The sequence below is a fragment of the Eurosta solidaginis genome, chromosome 1 (genome assembly GCF_040869045.1).
Source record: "Eurosta solidaginis isolate ZX-2024a chromosome 1, ASM4086904v1, whole genome shotgun sequence".
Taxonomy (NCBI): Eukaryota; Metazoa; Arthropoda; class Insecta; order Diptera; family Tephritidae; genus Eurosta; species Eurosta solidaginis.
The window spans coordinates 381,948,782-381,956,811 of record NC_090319.1 but is presented as its reverse complement, the minus strand read 5'-3'; the positions used below and the strand labels follow the sequence as shown (position 1 = coordinate 381,956,811).

Sequence of the window (8,030 nt, the reverse complement as noted above, 5' to 3'; positions counted from 1 at the left end):
GTCATGTCCTTGTTGTATTCGAAAACTTCAGAATTTATTCAACAATTCCTCATCTGACACCAATTGTAACGAACTTATTGAAATTCCTCTTATTCCAAACCTTCTGCTAACGTTCGAATCGTTAAACTGTTGAATAAATAACTCCAATATTCAATGATGCAAAATGGTTTTTATTAGACCACAATAACTCTTACTTCACAACTAATTGCGTGTTTAAATCAAACTGAATTCGGACTACTCAGCTTCTACTGCTTATATACTCTCAACCCAAATGTCTAGACGTTTCTTCTTCTAGAATCTTCTACCCGGTCACTAGCCATACGCGCGTGTATTTGTAGTGTGTAACCATATGCGTGTTTATATGCCCTGCTAACCATGGCTAACCACATTTTGCTATTTTCACCTCAAAAACCAACACTATCTCAATTTCTTTTTGGACACAACTAACACCAACTCACATTTGTGGGACATTTTTCATAATTGTGGTAAATTTCTAATATGTGCGAATGAAACAGTAGTATGATGTAGGAATGAAACAATAAGATACTACAGATTTCGCCACCATTTATGTAAATTTTTTAAGCAAAACGCGTCTCATTGCGAAAGAATTTAATAAAAATGAATTTTACAAGTGTTCAAGTGAGTAAGAGCATAAAAAAAAAAAAATATAACAGAAAAGTGTGCGACATTATTTTCGCGCAGTAATTCGGGATTCGCTAAAGAAAAACGGGCGAACGTTCAAAAAAAAAAAATATCTAGCTTTCATCAGCCACAAAAGGGCTTCTCCAAGACGCCACTTCCACGTTGGATTATCCGAGGTAAATAAATGTTTAGGTATTTTAGTATAACTAACTTTTTTGTTGTTGTAGCAGTGCAAGTTTGGAAATATATTGCAGAACTTACCCTTATTATGAAGATACCAAATCAGTGTTACATATTATGGACCTGACAGAGATCAGGAATATTGTTTGGTGTCGTCATAATATGAATGGTTCTGAGTAAATGCGGGTATTATGGTGATAGCCAAATTAGTTGAAGTTTTATTCGTCCAACGCAGGACTGACTTTGTTTTTGATCACCATAATATGGGTATGTAGTTATATACATACATATGTTTGATGGCACAATTTTTACTGGTAATTCTTTTCTTTAGCACACAACTGCTAAAACTAGTCAAAATATATCGGGAGAGGTGTCAATAGAAGCGCTTTGAACTCAGAACAACGAATCTGAAAGCGGAAATTGAAAATTTTATATCTGTGCAGAGATATTTGCAGTTACCCAAAATGTATTAACGAAAACCCCTGGTCCCTCCGAAACCGGCGGTGTGATCCATAGAATTTTGGCCTTCGGCCGCGCTTATAAAAAATTACCACCAAGGAGGTGGAATTAAAATTAAATCAGTGCATTTTTCCTTTCGTACATAAAATGTTTTCCTGTGAACAACAACATTACAATAATCACATGAAAAATGCCAACTTTAACTAAAAATATCTCTGCACAGATATAAAATTTTCAATTTCCGCTTTCAGATTCGTTGTTCTGAGTTCCTCTTGACACCTCTCCCGATATTTTTTGACTAGTTTTAGCAGTTGTGAGCTAAAGAAAATTGTTTTTTTTTTTATAAAAATGTGAAATAAATAGCTATTATGTTCCGCTTATTTAATACGGGAGGAAACGCTCGCCTTTTTATACCATCCTCGAAAGTGTTAGTCTGCTTGGGGTAACAAGCAGATACTATGGTGTTATTTGTTTATGATCTTGTTGACAAAGAAAAAGAATGTGGACATATTTAAAGATATATATGTTAATTAATTTAGGTAATTCTATACACTCTAAATAAATCAGTGCTACAACAACAACCAAACACTAAATAAACGTCCAAAAATATCGGGAGATGTATCAAAATATGCGTTTTGGACCCAGAAACGCGAATATAAAAACACAAATTTTTAGTCTGTGAAGAGATACTTGCAAAAAAAATTGCAACTTTTTGTGTGGTTGTTGTAATGTTGGTGTACACAGGAAATAATTTTGTGTAAAAAGAGTTTTTTGCACGGATTAAATTTTGATTGCACCCCATTGGGGGACCGGCCAGCGTTTTTTGACACCCTTCCCGATATTTTTGGACATGAATTAAGAGTGTTATGCTTTCGTATAGAATTGGCATCATTTCAACGACTCAAAATTTTTGTATTCCGTTTTCGGATTCGCATTCTGGGTCCAAGACGCATCTTTTGGTAATTCTGTACGACAGAATGACACAGGTAATAGCGTCCAAAAATATCGAGAGACGTGTCAAAAGACGCGTATTGACCTCGACAACAATATCCGAAGGCGGAAAAGAAAAATTTTATCTCCGTCCGGAGATACATATTTGCAATTGAAGATGGTGATTTTCATGTGGGTGTTGTAATGTTGTTGTACCCACAAAAAAAAATTGTGAACATATGTGATTTGCGCGTTTTAGTTTTGGTCTCCAAACCGGTGTAGCAAAATATGCGTCCTGGACCCAAAAACGCGAATATAAAAACACAAATTTTGAGTCTGTGAAGAGATACTTGCAAAAGAAATTGCAACTTTTCGTGTGGTCGTTGTAATGTTGGTGTACACAGGAAATAATTTTGTGTACAAAGGGATTTTGCACGGATTAAATTTTGATTGCACCCCTTTGGGGGATCGGCCAGCGTTTTTTGACACCCTTCACGATATTATTGGACGTGTATTAAGAGTGTCATGCTTCCGTATAGAATTACCATCTTTTGAACAACTCACAATTTTGTTTTCCGTTTTTGGATTCCCATTCTGGGTCCAAGACGCATCTTTTGATACATCTTCCGATATTTTTGGACTTGTATTTATAGGTTCATGCTGTTGTATGGAATTACCTAAATTAATTCACAAACAGTTTCTTTTAATATGTATGTCCACATTCTTTGTTTGCCAACAGGATCAAATAAATGACATCACAGTATTTTCTTGGGGTAACATACTTAACGCCAACACTTTCGAGGGTAATAGGCGAGCTTTTGCCTCCCTATTAAATAAACGTAACATAATTTTATTGCATTAACATTTTTATACAAAATAAACAACTTGGATTCTCTTGAAGTTGAATTGTTTGCTGCTTGCAGATGATCGCTTGTAAATTACCATCCTCAAAAATATTGCGGGTACCCCAATAAGTCCGAAGTGTGTTTCGTGAATTATCAGGGGATTATGCGCACTTAGGCAAGGTACACATAAGGCAAGGTGCACACGAGGCTACGCGTCATAGACGCGTACAAGATATTTCATATAGCTACAATTTCTCTACCAAAGGAAAATAGGTATTAAACGCTGTTTGCATCCCCGTGCCTTTGTAAATTAGAAAAGGCAATTTTAAACCACCGCGGACTAGAGAAAAGGGTGATTTCTAGTTTCCAACACTTTTTAGCCTTTTAAACGCTTCAACAATGTCTAACCAAGCTGTTGTGGTGTTTAATACTCTTTTTCGCTTTGTTAATATACCTTTCACGCACTTTTATTAACTAAAGTAACATTTTTTAACTAATTACACAAATTTGCATACAAAAAAATGTAAACAAATGTTTTGTTCTTCCTTTTTTTCAAGCGTACGTACGCTCATCGACCAACATTGCTGTACGCTTAGCTACACGAAAATTTCATGCTTTGTCGCTTTCATGCAGCTGACGCCTCGTATGCAGCTACGCGTCATCCACGCGTACACGATATTTCATGTAGGTACAATTCTACGCTTCAAGATATGCGTCGCTACAAAAAAAAATATTTCCAAAAAAAAATAAACAAATTAACTTATACTGTATAATTGCAATTATACAAAAGTTGATTGTATATAAAATTAAAAAGGAAAGTTTTCACTATATCTTTATAGCAACAGAAGCACAGCACAAAAGTTTGTAAAAATGTGAAGCGTAGCATAATCTGATTAAGGCAAGGTGCACACGAGGCTACGCTTCATAGACGCGTACAAGATATTTCATATAGCTACAATTTCTCTACGCCTCAAGATCTGCCCACGAAGCTACTTACGAGCGTCGCTACAAAAAGCAAACAATTATTGAAAAAAAAAAATTTAATTTCTTCAGCTATATCCGTCCCCGAAACCAAAGGAAAATAGGTATTAAACGTTGTTTCCATCCCCGTGCCTTTGTAAATTATGAAATGCAATTTTAAACCACCGCGGACTAGAGAAAAGGGTGATTTCTAGTTTCCAACACTTTTTAGCCTTTTAAACGCTTCAACAATGTCTAACCAAGCTGTTGTGGTGTTTAATACTCTTTTTCGTTTTGGTAATATACCTTTCACGCACTTTTATTAACTAATGTAACATTTTTTAACTAATTACACAAATATGCATACAAAAAAATGTTGACAAACATCTTGTTCTTCCTTTTTTTCAAGCGTACGTACGCTCAGCGACCAACATAGCTGTACGCTTAGCTCCACGAAAATTTCATGCTTTATCGCTTTCATGCAGCTGACGCCTCGTATGCAGCTCTCCATTCAAATACATGTGTTCGGCATCAAAGCGTACAGATTTCCCCTGCAGCGTCTATGACGCGTAGCCTCGTGTGCACCTTGCCTAAGGGTGATTTTTTTAAGCGGCCCTCAGGCGACCGCCAACGCAGAACCACTATGGATACTTCTAGAATCATGTTGTAGTTATGTTAACTATGCTTCGCCCATTCAATGAGCACGGCCATTCACTAATTGTCATCAAAGTCCTATAACGGGAGACAAAGGAAAATGGTAGTCTCAACAGGTGTGGACCATGGGAGAATAGTGTTAGATGCGTAGTTTTCACATTACAATTGAAAAGATGGTGGGTGTCATGTGGGGACACATCGCATGCAGGACATTCAGTACACTTTAACGCCAGCTTTATAACCCAAATTTTAACTTCAATGTGATCACAAGTTCCACCTAAAAGATTTCCTCAAATTATTGTAATGCAATGAAATTTTTCTGTATTAATATCGACCTGATTATCAAGTTATTTTGCTACTTGTTCGATGTGAATAAATTTATAGTGGAACTTTTGATGCAAAAGTCATGATTTGGCTGATCAAGTATTTTTAATGACCTTAATTTTAATGTCCTTAATTTTTTACAGGCAAGTTCAAGAAAGCCCTGGAGAAGAACGGAGCATCGACCCATGTTAAATGCAGTGAGTGACAGAGTGGTTTGGAGACTGTTTCACTTAAGGAAAGTTATTTAAATCATTGGATAAGTTGTCAGGGTAAATAATGTAAAGTTGTAGGGAAAGTAATTTTTTTTTTAGATGGAAAGTAATTTTTTTTAGATTATCCTGAAGGAACTCTAAATGTTAACATGCATCAAAAGAAATGTAATTCAATTACTTTTCTTTTGATGGAAAAATCCTTATAGCCAATTAAATATTTTTTGGAAAATATTGCGAATTTCGCAAACATTAATTTGTAGTGAGAGCAAATAATGTAAAGTTGCAAGGAAAGTAATTTTTTTTTGATGATCCTTAAGGAATTTTAAATGTTAAAATGCATCAAAAGAATGGCAATTCAATTACTTTTCTTTTGATGGAAAATTCCTTATAGCCAATTAAATATTGCGAAATTCGGAAACATTAATATGTAGTCAGAGTAAATAATGTAAAGTTGCAAGGAAAGTAATTTTTTTTGATGATCCTTAAGGAATTTTAAATGTTAACATGCATCAAAAGAAAGGTAATCCAATTGCTTTCATAGAGCCAACTAAATATTATTTCGAAAATTTCGAAATTTGCGAATTTCAGATCAAATAATGTAATGTTGTAAGGAACGTGACTTTTTCACTTAAATTCCTTATTTTTTATAGTATTGCTACTAAAATTAATGAAGTTTAACAAAATTTTTTTATTACTGAATAGGTAACAATTCAAAAAAGGTGGTTTAAACTGTGACAAATATGCCGAAAGTGGAAGAACAAGGACGTTGGGGATTTTGTGGATGACACCATTATGTTAACCTGCGGCGCTTAAATCTGTATTTTTATTTTTAATTCAATAAAAAACTTTTCTTAAATTATTATAACTAAATTTTGAAAGTAAGAGTATATGTTAAATTCAATTGAAAGTTTAGTTTTTAAGCCAATGATAACTAAGTAAATTAAATCTATATTATAAGTAAGAAAAAATATTTATTTTAATTTTAAATCAAAATCAAAACTCAAACGTAACACTAACCAAAAGAAAAATGAAATGTATTAATATATAGATGAATGAATTAAAACGAATTTTTGTTAATATTTTTTATTGTAAATATCTAAAATATGCATACATCCAAATTATTCATTTTCCCTTAAAATTAATTTGTTGTGTTTTTAAATTGAAAACCATAATTTCTTAATAAAAACATAGAATGAAAAATTTTGGACATTTTGTGGGCGGTTTTTGGTTATTTTGTGGGCGGATTTTGGTTATTTTGTGGGGTTTTTGCAATTTTTTTAGGTATTTTCAATTCGCATTATAGGTTATTTGATCATCGGGCTGGCAACTCTGGAGCGCCTAAAAGTATGCAGCCTCTTTAAAATGACATTTTGAGAGCAGTTCAGCTATTAATTTTTGATATGGCGGTTCTAAATGAGTGCGACAGAGATCACACGTACACGAAATATCCCATTCCACCATGGATAATATCGGCGCCTCGCCGAACAAAATTATCCAACTTATTATACAATTTTTTGGATAGCGTCAGTATACGATTACCCGAATTTTTATCCACTCATGGTTAGCAGGGTGTGAGCGAAGTAATTGCTGATGATGACATGCATTTGTGAGTATCTGTCTACTGTTTGTATGTATGTGTGTACATGATGGTTAATTTTTTTACGTACATACAAGTGTGGCAGATTGCTTTATTCTTGTTGTGGCTTTATTTACTTAGTATCAGATTAGTGATGTGAGTATTACTTAGTGTTACTAATATTCGTCACAATATTATTTCTAATTGCTGTTGAGGGTAACCGTAGGAAACCTCCTGTAATAATTTCGAGATGGTTTTTGAGGCTCTCTCAAGATCTTCCCGGGATCATTTAAGGATCACTTAGGGGCCATTTTGGGTTATTTATTTATTTATTAAGTCTATGTTTTAGAAACCTTACAGACTAAGACGTACGTAGGTTTTAATTATATTAAAAATAATACATACAAAGTTTTTCTTTAAATACATTGCGATTTACAAACATATCTAAATTTATTTCTCTACATAACAAATTAAATTCCCCTAGTATTGTGAAAATTTGTTCATTTTGAGCATACCTGGTTTTGCAGAAGTCAATAGCAAATAAATCATGATGTCGCAAGTTTCTAGCCGGAACATTGAGTTTAATACAAAGCAATAAGAACGGACAATGCAATCAATGGACAATCCCATTGAGAATATCTCGAATAAAAACTAAGCCAGATATCAATCGCCTACTGGCAAGAGTATGCAGACTGATCAGTTTGCACCGCGGAACATAAGACGGAATAGGCATATTAAACCTATTATTGGATAATGTAAATTTTAGAAACTTTTTTTGTATACGTTCAAGTCTATTGGAATGCACTTCATAAAACGGATTCCATATTATAGAAGCACATTCCAATTTGGACCTTACAAATGTACTAAACAGTAATTTTTTAGTATAAGGATCCTTAAATTCTGAACTATTTCGTCTAATGAAAGCTAGAGAGGAATATGCTTTAGGTATGATGTAATTCAAGTGATCAATAAACGTGAAATTCGAGTCAAAAACAACCCCAAGGTCTTTGATTTTAAAACTAGAACTGAGGATAGAGCCAAAAATAGAGTACGAAGATATGAGTGGCAATTTTTTTGAAGGTAACCGAGCAGCATTTTTCGATATTGATCATTAGCATATTTCGATCACACCATTCCTGGAATTTGTTAACCTCATTTTGCATAATTTCAATATCAGAGCTTGTTATTTGTTTTTTTTTTAAATCATTGGCAAAAAGTAGATGTTCACACAAGGAAAAACATTCTGAG

At 33.9% G+C, this 8,030-nt stretch overlaps 1 long non-coding RNA gene across 1 annotated transcript; it reads left to right on the top strand.

Moving 5' to 3' along the window:
* The first annotated feature begins 427 nt into the window (after nt 1–427).
* On the top strand, nt 428–6,406 carry LOC137245318 (uncharacterized). The gene is made up of 3 exons (XR_010951294.1): nt 428–818; nt 5,138–5,263; nt 5,909–6,406. It is a non-coding gene; the product is annotated as an uncharacterized lncRNA (long non-coding RNA).
* Nucleotides 6,407–8,030: the final 1,624 nt, after the last annotated feature.